The sequence below is a fragment of the Peromyscus leucopus genome, chromosome 14 (assembly GCF_004664715.2).
Source record: "Peromyscus leucopus breed LL Stock chromosome 14, UCI_PerLeu_2.1, whole genome shotgun sequence".
Classification (NCBI taxonomy): Eukaryota; Metazoa; Chordata; class Mammalia; order Rodentia; family Cricetidae; genus Peromyscus; species Peromyscus leucopus.
The window spans coordinates 6,802,825-6,816,658 of NC_051075.1; the positions used below are offsets into that span (position 1 = coordinate 6,802,825).

Below are 13,834 nucleotides of genomic sequence, written 5' to 3' on the forward strand. Positions count from 1 at the left end.
CTTCCTTCATGCTGCTTTCATCTGTTCTGGTGGGAAGGTCTTTGAAGACTCTGAGACATGCCTGACCCTCCACAGAAGAAAGAGTCCCCAGCATAGACATAATTTTTCCACCCACAGGTTCTGGATTTCAGCTGCTGCTTCTGGAAGCTCCTTCTTGTTGTCTCGCCACTGTCTGATGTGAATATGTGCAGACAGAATTGGTAGCAAATTAGACTTTGGGGGAATTCTAAGTTGCAAGGAAGATTTAAGGTTGATGACACAGTGTTAATAAAAAGAAGTATTCAAGGGCCCTTCTTTGTTTTAATCATAATCCAATCAGTTTCATTATTTTTATTTTTGAAATTATAGTGTAGTTATAATATCATTTCCCCCCTTTTCCCCCTCTCTCCAAGCCTTCCCATATACTTTCTGCTCTCTTTCAAATTCTTGGCCTCTTTTTATATGAATTACTGTTACATGGTTATGTATATTTCTTTGTATAACCTGCTCAGTCAGGTATCTTTTGTCTGTATCTTTTCAGGGTTGACCATCACCATCTGGTATTAGTTAATTACCTGATTGTGCTCTTCCCTGTGGAAGACTATTTCTCCAGCTCTCAGCATTTTTTTTTTTTTTTGATGCCTGCAATTCTTTATGTAGCATTGAGAGCTCCTGGTCTTCTACTCCTTCCATCCACTTCTGACAACAAGTAGCTTCAAAAGCAGTAGCTAAAACTCTAGAACCTGTGGATGGAAAAACTGTGTCCACCATGCTGGTTACTAGGAGACACAGTCTCACAGGAAACTCCCTGGTCCTCCAGCTCTCACAATCTTTTTGCCCCTCTACTATAATGTTCCTGAGTCTTAGATGCAGGGGTTGTTTTGCAGATATTTCTATTGTGACTGGGCTCCCCAGCTCTGCATTTTGATTGTGGTTTTCTGTAGTGATCTCTGCCTATTACAGAGGCTTCCTTGATGAGGGGTGAGCACTACACTCATCTGTGAGTATAAATACAAATATTTAGAATGAAGTTAGGGATTTTGCGTGTTTAGCAAAGTATTGTTTGTACGTTTTCCTCCAAGCTCTATGGCTTCAATATCCTTGAGCAATTGACTAGGTTTCCAGTACCAGGCATGGCTTCCCTCTTTTCGAGCACATCTTAAAACAACTGGAAAACTGTTGGTTACTGCCAAGTTACACTTGCTACTATTACACCATTAGGGTTATATCATGCTGGTTATTTCTGTGGTTTATAAGTATCAGAGTGGGGTAGGACTGATGTTTGTTTCCCTCCTCTGGAAGCTTGTTTGATGCCTTCTGGTACCCGTAGAAAAGAAGTTTTCAGGTCAGTTCCAGCTCAGAGGTGTCTAGGTCATATGTCTCAAGTGCATTCGTATTTTAAGCACTAAGTACTTACCTTCCACCTCTGGGGAGCAATTAAGAGCAAGCCCAATATCTGTAATGCTTGGAGAGTCTCTTGGAAAACTCTCACCAACAATTTTAAACAGGACTTTTCATCCAGTTGTTCAAGTTTTTATTGGATGATCTTTGGCTCTTGGAGAGTTATCAGCCCAGGTGAGAAAATTTAAACTTTACTTGTTTACTAATACACTCTTGCATGTATTACATCTATCTTTTAGGTAGAAACTTCGTAGTGTGATTCCATGACTTTTGAGACATCTTTACTGCTCTTTTATTTTCTTTCTCCGTCTTCTGTATTTATTCCTCTTCCCTGCCTAATTAGATCCACTCCCGTTTCTTCCCATTTCCCAGTCAGATGTTACTCACTTTTTACACTGATATTGGCATAATTTCTATTTACTAGATGGCTATTTCTCATTTAATTGAATTTTAAATGAAAGGTGTACTTCTCTTTAGTTTGATTTTCTTCTAATTAATTATAGTGTTTGGAGGGATTTTTGGTTTTTTGTTTTTGTTTTTTTAGAGAATTTTATTGATAAAACAGAAAGTGGTATGTAAGTTCAAGGCCCAGCAAATGTTCCAGCCTAAGATTTCACTGTGAACTCTTAAATAGATTCCCAGTTTCGGTTTGGCACAACTTCCAGTAGATCATACATAGCACAGCAAGAACTCTTAGGCTCTTTACCTTTGAATTACAGACCCTTAGCCCATTCCTTCCTTGTCTTTCATTTCATTGAACCTCCCAATTATATCATCTAAGATTATTTTCTTTAAGATATTGAAATGCACACTTCAGTCCTGGAATCAGTTAGCCTTTGTGACCTACTTCTTGTTCTCATGTCAAAGGTAGGTTCTCAGAATAGCGTTTTATCACTTCTGATTCTGGGCAGACACATGAAGACAGGGGCCTTCATCTTCCTCTGCAGCTACCTATCAACTAGTGTTTCCTTTGGTTCAACTTAATAATTTGTCAATAGGCATGTAGACCTTATAGACTCTTCTTCAAATTCCAAAGTATGTAATAAAGTCCTATTTGTAAATAGTGCAAAAATTTTCTTTTTAATATGGTGTTATTGCATAAATTCTCTTGAAATTTTCTAGACAGGGCATTATTTATACCCAACCCTGGCAGAGGATCTTTTTTCTAAAAATCCTTCATCATTATTCCTTCCATTTAAGGAATCATTGCAATGGCTTTAAAGCTTTGTATGCTGACAATATTTTCCCACACACCCTGAATCCCTTAGGAATGCTCAAATTGCTCTGGACAAAGGCTGGTGTATCATTTCCCTTCCCTCAACATTTCTATGTAGTTGAAGGCTGTCACAAAGTTGCTCCTTGGTCCTTCCCAGTAATAACCACATCTCCAGTGTTTTTCCGTAGAGTTTACCAAGGCAAAGAGAGGAAAAAAATTATGACAAAGACTTTCCTTACAGTTCTCTGACTTATCTCTAAAAAGAAAATCATGCAGGCTTTGATTTCTGACAGACACCATTGCCTTGTTGACTAACTTGTTCCATGAAAATGGTGGTTTAAACTACATTCCAAAGGGAATTACTTCCTCCTATAAAAAAACAAACATAAATTGACAAAAAGCCACTAGGTGTGGTTTCCGGATATTCCAACTGCATGTCCCAAGAGGTCTATGGTGTTGGTGGTTATTGTAATCCCAATCACTATTTCCCCTTTAGGGCCTATGTTCCAAGAAAAAGATTAAATTAGTCTCCAGGAAAACAAAACAAAATAACTTCACTTTTGTTCAAGCCCCCACTAAGGAAACTATCCATCTCCAATCCTTGTTCTAGTTGTTTGTGAACTGCAAAGTGGATTTTTAATTGGGGCTTTGCAAATAAAACACACTAGTATGTATGTAGATAGAGGAACCTTGCTACATTCAGTGGTGATTGATTTGTGGTGGTTACTTACTGGCTAAAACAAAGAAAGTCAATTTCATTTTATTTGTTTATTTGAGGAGCAAGCACTCTTTCCACATTTGCACAGTCCAGGAATTTTGTAATATTTGGGGGGAAGAGAGTACTGTAGTGGTCTTTGTCTTCTTTTAGAAAAGACTTGAAGAAGAAGGCAAACTGTACAAGCAATTGCAATAGATTGAGAATCACATTTCAAACTGTGCATACACTATAGGACAGGAGAGATAAGAGAACTTTTGAGTAGGTCAACTCACAGAATCTGGGTGAGAGTCTCAAGGGAGAGTCTTCTTGACATGTCTGTAAAACCCATAGAAAGAAGGTCAATCAATGAATATGGCATTGGTATCAAATGGCCGGACAAAATATAGAGAACTGCAGTAACTCTATATAACTAAACTACAGGGTAAGAGTGGAGGAGTTAGGGGAAATTAGGCAGGGAATAGATAAAGCTTATAATCATAAACTAGGATTCAGCAACTTGTCAGCTAAGAATCATTCCCACTATGAATCATACAAAATTACATATAAAATCATACAAAAATTACAAAAGTGATATTTTGGGACACCAATGACATGAAGTTCAAGCTTTAGTGTACATGAAGGGTTACCAGTGCATAACCACTCCCATTAAAGAATGGATTGCCTTGAGCCATGTCTATACTACTATAGAATAGTTGAGTAGCTGCAACAGAAGCCAGCACGTTTATTATCTGGTCTTTTGCAGATAATAAAATCTGCTGACTCTTGCTGTAGACCAAATCTTTAGAAGTTTATAGTATATGAAGGGAAAACAAAACAATAGAACCCGTGATGCTCTTTATAAGTGGGAGTATGTTGGTAAGTACTGTTATTTATGTAAACTGTTCTTGTGTGTCAAATTTTGCAGATAATTTATGTGTGGGCACAATAGATGAGACACCAGTGTAAGGAAGTTGAGGAAGATATGAGAAAAATCTACCCTTGGGAGGAATGATTGTTCACACAGAATAAAGTCCTAGGCATGCAATGAATCAATCATCTATGTCTCCTTTGAGGAATGCAAAAGTTAGCATCAAACTGGATGATTTCAGGTCTGTTCTACTTGATTAACATAAGACTTCAGGGATAGAAGAAGACAAGTGGATGGAAGGATTTCTTTTAACTCCTCTTCCAGAGCTTTGCCATTGTTGACAGATTCCAGGAGAAGGCCTATTTTGAGCTCTCCTTCTTTCATATGGTTTACGATCCTCATATTATGTTTTATCAGAATCCTTTGAAATGTCCTGAGCTGCACATAACAACAGCTTCCTCTGTGTATGTTAATTGTTAATAAGCGATTGTTAATTGTTATAGCCATTTCTGTCCTTGCTTTACTTCCACCCTGCAGGGACTAAACCCAGCAAATTACACTTCCTGGCCTCCGTAAGTCTGTTTTCTACCTCTCTGGCCCACTGACAATCAATAGTGGAATTTTAGATCCTCCAGTTTAGGAAACCAAGGCTTTCTGCTTAGTGTATTGCTGTTGTTATTGCTAATTTTTTAAAATTTTCTGTTGGCTGCTATTCTTTGCCCTAACATTTTATTATATTAAACCTTTTTTTAGGAGAATAGGGTCTTATATGAAGATTAAGTTGGCCTTGAACTCTGACTTTTCCTCTCAAGTGCTCTCAAGTTACATTGTGTGAGCTGCCATGCCTGGCTTCTGTTTTATTGGTGATTGTGGCAGAGTCTACATTGTAGGATTTTACCTTAAACAGTTGAAAGGCCATGGGATACATTCTAAATACTGTGTTACCTTCACCATCCTCTATCCAAAATACATTCTGTAACCACTGAGAAATATCCCCCTCTTCCTCCCCTTCCTTTACTCTGTGCCAGTCAAGCAAGTGGAATGTGACATCAGACATCATGTGTCTTTCTTTAATTATTTCCCCCTTTTGTTTTTGAATCAGGATCACTCATTAAACCTAAAGCCCATATATTTGGCTGTGCTTGACAGATAATGAGCTTTGGGGAGTCTTCGGTCTCTCTCTGGCTTCCAGGGATCCTAACTCAGCTCTCAGTGCTTGTAGAACTGGCACTTAACCCACAGAACCATTGCCCCAAACCCTGAGGATATAGTTTCTTAGTATCCAATCAAGCAAACACACACCAGGCTGTGGTTGACACTCTAGATGTATTCATTTTCCTCATACATTTTATTTTATTGTTTCTTCCTTATCGCTTGGCTTCTTGAGTTAAGGTCTCGCTTAGTAGCTCAAATGGGCAACTCAGACTCACTAGTTCTGGGATTGCAAGTGTACACAGCTGTGCCTGGATCACCCTCTGCATTTTAATAAGATTGACATATTAAATAGTGTTGTGTCTAATAAAGAATGCTCACAGAAACATCTGCAAATAACTTCCTTCTTTCCTTCCATCTTTGATTTTTCTCTTAGGTTTCTTTCTGTTTTTTCTTTCTTTTACTTTTTTTGAACAGTTGATATGAAAATAAGAAGTATCTGTTTCTATTTTTAATTGTATAAACTTTATTATTGTAAAAACTGCAAAAATAAAAATGTCACACACCCAGAGTAGGCAGGCCCAAAATTTACACAACCCAACAAACTTTTAGACAGTTAAAATTGGCATTTGGAAAGGAAACGATGAGGCTTCACATTAAATTTTATATTTTCAGTATGAAATATGTTTTTCTGCACTTATCCATCATCCAAACAAAGAATCCATGACAAAGTTAGAAATAGAAAAACAACTAGCTTTGCTTCCTCTTTCATTGTTATGCCCATGACCTGCCTTTAGTCCCTCCTCATTCCCTTCTACTCAGTCTTTCTTTTTCTCTTTTCTTTGTGCTCTACTCTACTCACAAGTACCTTTGTTTGCAAATATATACGTATATCTATATAATTTTCTATATTCCATATGTGAGAAAGAAGAGGCAATTCATTTCTTTCTGGGATTGTTTGACCTCATTTAATACAATGTATTTTAAGCCCATCCACTTTCCTGCGAATGTTTAGTGTTGTTCTTTAGAGTTGAGTAGTATTTCATATGATAAGCATTCAAATTTTCCTTATCTATCAGCTGTTAATGGATGGCGACCATTTCAGCCTTAGTTTTCTATAGTCTGCAATGTTCCTTACAATGCTATGTTAACTTTTCCCTTAAGACACCTGGGCATTGTCTTCTAGGCTCATTTTCTTTGCTCCTGCTTATTACTGTTAGAATAACATATTATGTGAAAGACTGAACCAGGTGAAATTTTTTAGTATATTTATGTGTGATTTGCGTGTTTGCTATTAAATATTAATGCTATTACAGTGATCTCATGAGGTACTGAAGTAATAGTCTGTAAATGGAGCAATTTGATCAGGTAAACATTCCTTCAATTAGCTTTCCTTGTTGGCAGATGTAGATTCACCTTACATCTGTGTGGCATGCTTCAAAGTTTAGCTCCGAATCAATATTCTAAGTGACAAGGAACATTGAAGCAGGGAAAGAGAAGCATAATCAGTCAATCTATTCTGTTTAGAGGTTTGAATTGTTAAACAAGTTGTTGTTATTGCTTTATTATTGTTGTTGTTTTGGAGACAGAGTCTCATTAACTCTGACTGTCCAGGAACTCACTACTTAAACTACAAAGGCCTTCTATCAACACAGATCCCCCTGCCTCTGCCTCAGGCATACGATTAAGGCATGCTGCTATTCTTCCCCTCCTTTCTCTAATTGCCCTTTGGTCAAGACCAGAATAGGTCATCACAGACCAGCTGGGCAGCGTGCAAAGGGGAAGAGCTAGGAGTAAGCCTCATTGATGTGGAGTCAGAGTGGTAGTGTTTCCAAGGATCTCCTTGTTGGCATCATGAACCCTGAGATAATGAGCTTCAGGAACGAAGCTGCCCAGACTAGGAATTTAAATATGGTAAAGAGCCCTGCGCACCATGGGGGGCTACATCTTTCATGCCAAGTGTTGGCTGCATCCCAGATCTGGCCTAAGGAAGGTAACTTGCCTGAGAAACCTGCAGGTAAAGCCTTTGAAATTGCTTTGGCTCCGGCCTGAAAAATTATATATAGATTTTTGCCAGAGCACATTTTTTTCAATGAACTTTATGAATTCCCGTATGAATTTAATACACCACCCCTAAGCAGAAAGTGCTAAGGTTTTGTTCTCTGTTGTACAGAGGGGAGAATGAACACTTCTGGTTTTCCCACCACTCCTGACAGTGCTTCTTCAGACGCCTGGGGTCAGTTCCAGATTTGCTTTGATTGCTACATCTCTTCCTTTCGCCATTGGCATCTTCTAATGGGAAGAGCAAAAATTGTTACAAAGTTCATTTGTGCCTAAGTGGACTCAGCATCTGAAAACGGTGGACTCTTGCAGATTTTCCAAGTTACAACATTAATTTGGGTTTAATGAAATAATACAATGGGAATACAGTTTGTATTTTATTACTATTGGGTATTGCAAAACTGACCAAGTGTAAAGTGTGAACAGAGATTTTCCCCATACCATCTACAGAGTAGTATCCATCAGTTCAGATTCTTGTGTGGTAACCGCCTCGTTACAAGACGAGAGCTTGGGTCACTGGGTAGCAACGTATCCTAAAGCTCAAATAGTAAGCATCTTACACTGTATATTCATTTCCCCATAAGCATTGCTACTTCTGAGACGAAATATTAAAAGGGTTATTTTGTGTGTGTGATGTTAACAAAGTTGTATTTGTTCCCTATGCAAAAGATTCCACTTTTCAGAGGATTGTCCCTTTAGGAAGGATAAGTGGGTTGTGCAGACGTTCCTATTACTGGGTACTAAGGAAAGAAGCAAGACAAAAAAATGTATCCAGTTAGGAATAGCCTATACATACATACATACACACATACACACATATGTATGTATATATATATATGTATATATATATACATAAAATTTCCAACTATTAAATTAATCCTAAATGTACTGTCTGTATGAGCGTCAACAGAATGTGAAGAAAATGTATGGACTGAACTAATGCCATGCTTGCATATAGTATCTCTGGTGTCGACATGATGAGTTTATCGATGAGATTTCCTAATTTGATCCTGAAGTGAAGGACACTGCCCAGTGAATCACTAGCACTCATAGGAGGCATTGTTGCAGCTAATGGGGTAGGAATGGGCCCCAGATGTTTTCTGGAAAGCTGGTTGCGCTGGAGGCAGGGAGCATTACCTAATGTGTAGGCGGCCATATGGAAGTGAAGGTTGGAAACATCCCATAACAAGTCATATATCACTGAGCTGACAGCAAGGGTTCAGCTCGCTTTTATTTAAATCATAAAAGCAGCTGCTTAGCTGTCTAGCAGTATTAAATTTAACCCCTTTCTCCTGGCAATTGAATTCAGTAATTTATGCAATTTTGATTGGACCACTGCATAAATATCACTGGGAAGGCTTTGCTTATTCGTGCTTCTTAAATTCACATCCTGATCCACGACTGTCTTATTTTTTTCCTGAAAGAGAATGCACACAGATAATGCACCTGGCTACGCCTATTATGGTGAATCACAGAGGAATACTGTAATTTCAGCTTTGGTAGATAATTTACCATGCCAAATATGAATAAATGCCAGATATTTTGAAGTGATCACTGCTATCACTTGGTGCCCTTATTTTCCTTGTCATCTTGCTTCCTTCTTCTTCTACTAACTTGTCCTTTCCCTTCTGCATCAGACAAGAATTTCCAGTATGTGACTGGGCACAGCACTTAGGAGTTTGGCTTTCTGCTTGCACTCCCTGAATTCTTCATTTGACCCTGTCAGGGCTATTGTCCCAGACTCCTTTCTTCAATCTTTCCTTGCCTCTTCTTTATTGTGTCTTTTTCCATTGTTCTCTGCCCTTTTCCAGAGTCCCTCCTCCAGATCCATTGAATTATTTTTAATCACCTTTCCTTTATGGACACACAGGATGTTCAAACTCCTCAGGAAGTCTTTCCTGAACATTGCAAAACCTTCAACTCAGGTTTTGACCATGTGTGCTTCAACCAGCTACCCCTAGATTTAAAATGCAATTCTAGGTTACAACGGAATATACATTGTTGTCTGTTGGAAAAGCGTGGGATTTAATTTCCTGTGGAAAGAAACACGATTTATTTCCCATGTTAGAAGAACCTGATGGGACAGAGGTATGGTGGTTCTAGAAATTAAAGAAAGCATTTGTATTTGTGCAGATTCTTCGTGTAATTTCTCCACTCTTAATGCTTTCTCCTATTACATGCATCCATATCTTTGCTCTACTACAGGATAGTTTTTTCAGGGAAATGTAGATTGAAGGCTGCTTTGTTTTCTTATTTCTGTTGAAGTTTTGGTCAAGTTTTGATGGGTTATTTTTCATGGATATATTATTCTTCACAGGATGGCTTTCAAAGTGAGTTATATCTGTGGTGATCAATATCCAGAAATGTCTTCCCTAAAACTGCGTGAAGATTAATATTCTAACATTATTTAATGTGCCACCAGGTGCCAACATGATTTGTTGTGGGTCAGTGGACAATCTGATTTTCTCTAACACTAATATAATAAAATGAAGGTCATATTCCAAAATCACACTTTTTTCTCAAATGTCAACTCTCTGCCTAGACAGAAGTTCTGACTTCATAGTCTGATTCTTTTAAAAAATACAGCATGGCTCATAAGCTAAGCTATGGGGTTGGGACATCAAGGATTGCTTGCAAATGCATGACATGTAGAGAACTATGGTTGCCATGATGTGGTTCATCATCTTAGAGTTCCTGTAGTCCAAGGCAAGCCAGAATCTTTACTGTGGATCATCTCCTAATCTTCAGTGTCAATTTAGAGATGGATCCACTCTGATAATATTTAAAGTAAAAAGCATGTTAGGAAGTACCATGAGGGAGCAACATGGACCTGAAAGTTCTGCTTTTCGGATATTTTCCAGACCAGATTTGATAAGACATTAGCCAGTCCTCTCTGCTACATAATATACAAGTGCTGTTTGGGATCTGAGGATAACTTGGTCAAATAAAGCAAGGGCAACCATTGGCCATATTCACACATGTGGAATATGCAGTGAGAAAGTACACATCACAATCAAAGCAGATGTGTCTTATTCGTTTATTCTTTCATTCACAAATTATGTATTGAGAGTGTGCTTTGAGTCAGACACTGGGTTAGGTGACTTTACATTGTGGAGAGCTGAAGAAGAAGGAACAGAGGCAAGCTCTCGATCTGGACACTAACTTGATTTCTGTGGATTCCATACTCATACCTCTTGTGGATTTAATATTTCAACATTTAACTTTGGTAAGGGATGGACTAAGATAGAGTGCACACAACCATTCATTCTGTTCCTTAAGTCCTTTACCAAAAGTCAAGGATTTGGTGGCTCTGCAGAGATGGTCTACTCCTTTTTCCCAGCACATAGAAGACCTCAGAAATCTTAGAATCACGATGTTCATGGGACTTTCTTAGGTAGCTCTGTAGTCTGGCATCTCTGTTTCATTTAGATATCTGTCGGTTCTTATTACTTAGAAACAACCATCTGACACATGGATCATGAAAACAATAGATTTTATTTGATTCCGGTCTCTATTCATGCTTGTTTAGAAGGTGATGCATTTGCTCATCTCTCAGTGAGGCTGCTGACACAAAGTCATTCATTTTCATATCCATCATTTATTTTGCCATTGGTAGGAATAAATTAATCATATAGATCAAAGTAATTCAAATAACCTAATAATAATGCTATTATTCTGATAATACATGTAATCATCAATGTAAACCATTTTACAAGAAGGTATCATCAGTCAAGCTGTAAGAAAAATATATGCTTCTGTGAAAATAACAGGGATCTAACTGTTAGAGTATCTATCTAATTGTGTTTAAGTCTAATTCTATAGACTATTCTGCAACTCCAGAAATTACAGGTTTCTGAAGCAATGTAACATTATTCTTAACCATAGCTGTGGAATATCACTTGTATTTAGCCTTACACACACCCCTATGACCAAGACAAAGTTCTTCCTCTCTTTGGACATTTGTTTTAATATTCTATAAGTGTGTCTGCTGTTCACATTCTCTTTTGAACAAGCTCCAATTTTGTCTGGTTACCTCATTGGGAAAAAAATCTTTAACAAACAAAATGTCATTCTTGTACCTATATGAGAATCCTCCTTTACAAAAGTTACAGTTTTGCAAAGATTAAATTTTTTCTGAATAATATGGTGGTATCACTGATGTCACAACTGGACTGAACTTATATATGATAGCTGTCTGCTAGACATTGCATGTTAATATTCCATTGAATAGCAATAATGGTCAAATTAGTAATGGCAGTACTATAACATTGAATTTCCTTACATGTTACATGTCCTTTTTGAAAACTGAATTTCAGCATTTGGTTTAAATTACTTTTTGGTTACTTATGTAAAATTTATGTAGTTACAAATTTATCCAGTTACTGGATTCCAGTTATATTTTATCAATGTTCAAACAATCTTGAAATAGTATTTGAATTAAATATAAAATTAAATACATTGTAATTTTTGATTCCTGAGTATTCTCAAACCTCTTGCATATGCATGCTACTGTGTATGCATGTGCGTGTAGGTTATATTTTGAGAAATTACATGCAATGTTTGTATACTATATATAATGAAGTTGTTTGATCATGTACAACTATGTTTCCATAAACATGTAAGAGAAATTTCTGTTTATTTGTAAATACAATAGTAAAGTGTAAATTTCTAACTACTTATAAATTCCCATGTTTAGAAATATTTTAGACAGATATTTACATGCTAAAATATAAGTGAAGTTGGCTATTCATTATCTGTGAGTTCTGAGGATTGAACCAACCTAGAACCAAAATATTCAGAAAACCATCACATCTGCTCTATACATATGCATACATTTTCTCGTCATTATTCCCTAAACAATAATGTGTTCATTTAAAATGCTAGAAGATATGAGTGGGTTGCATTTGAAAAAAATCATCCACTTTAGGTAATGAATGTCATAAACTCATGTCCAAGGGCATTTTCCGACAGCCAATCCAGGAATGATTCTGAAGAAGGACTGTTACATGTGAAAAGGATTATATTGTTTCCCTTTAGATTTGCTCATTGTAAAGATATTGAGAATGAACAATTTATTTGTCATATGAAAGATCATCACAGTGTTAATCAGACCATGATTATTCTTATTTATAAGATCAATGATTAAGGCTGTCTGTAATCTCAGATGTCTGTAAGCTAATTAATTAGATAATACCAATTAATGAGTAATCACAGAATTCTATTTCTGTTGATACCCATAATCTTATCATACAGCTTCCAAATGGCATTACCTCAGAACATGGTTCTTTCTAATGAGTTTCAATAGAGTGATTAAAAAGTAGTTGAATGACCAATTTAAATCTTGGATATTCTTTTCCCTCCACTGACAGCATTTCAGATCAAAATGTTGCAAAGGAACATTAAAAACATAAACTAGAGGTTTTGTACTCCTAACCAAGTAACTAATTATAAGATAACTCTGTAAGTCTCTGTTTTTCTTTAATATAAAATTTATGATAATTTGAAAGTGAAAATATCATTAAATATGATATTGAGAATCTTACAAGAATGCTAGGAAATTAGTCTAACCACATTTTGGCATAATCTTGCATCACCTGCTAGGCAATATAACCCACAAAAGAGGTAAGCAGTTTCTTCTGGTGGGTTTCCCTCTAGAGAAGGGGAATGCTTAAGTTTACTTTAATGGGTGGCAAACTAAACATCAAGTTGAACAATATTTTTGCAACCAAAGTTTTCATATGCTCACTCTGTTTTTCTAAGTGACTTTTCAACTTACCTTCATTGTGGTGGTAAGCAAAGGCCAGGGATCTGATCAACCACTCCAACAAGAATAAAGACTTGTGAACTGACAGCTATGAAATCAACACCATACTAGATTTTGTTTTTGGTGATGGGGCATTATGTTGCCCCTATTGTATTCTCTTTTGGCAAGGAAAATAAAGAATTTTGGAGAGAAAGCAACAAGGGCTTTTGCTGTGGGACGGTCTGTATGTCAAATTGCTCTGATTGGTCAATAAATAAAACACTGGTTGGCCAGTGGCCAGGCAGGAAGTAGGTGGGACAAGGAGAGAAGAGAATTCTGGGAAGTGGAAGGCTGACGCGGAGAGACACTGCCAGCTGCCGCCATGACCAGCAGCATGTGAATACGCCGGTAAGCCACCAGCCACGTGGCAAGGTATAGATTTATGGAAATGGATTAATTTAAGCTATAAGAACAGTTAGCAAGAAGCCTGCCACGGCCATACAGTTTGTATGCAATATAAGTCTCTGTGTTTACTTGGTTGGGTCTGAGCGGCTCTGGGACTGGCGGGTGACAAAGATTTGTCCTGACTGTGGGCAAGGCAGGAAAACTCTAGCTACAGGCTTTTGCTTTCAATCATGTCACTTTCCCTCCAGTTCTGTGATTATGAGTAGGTAAAGTCATTATTTCATGAAAGGCACCTCTGCAGCAGTCAGTGTT

The 13,834-nt window shown here is 37.3% G+C and overlaps 1 protein-coding gene across 1 annotated transcript in view; it reads left to right on the forward strand.

Moving 5' to 3' along the window:
- Agmo (alkylglycerol monooxygenase) overlaps positions 1 to 13,834 on the forward strand; it is a 289,744-nt gene that overhangs the window by 253,979 nt on the left and 21,931 nt on the right. The gene's annotated exons all lie outside the window — the stretch shown is intronic.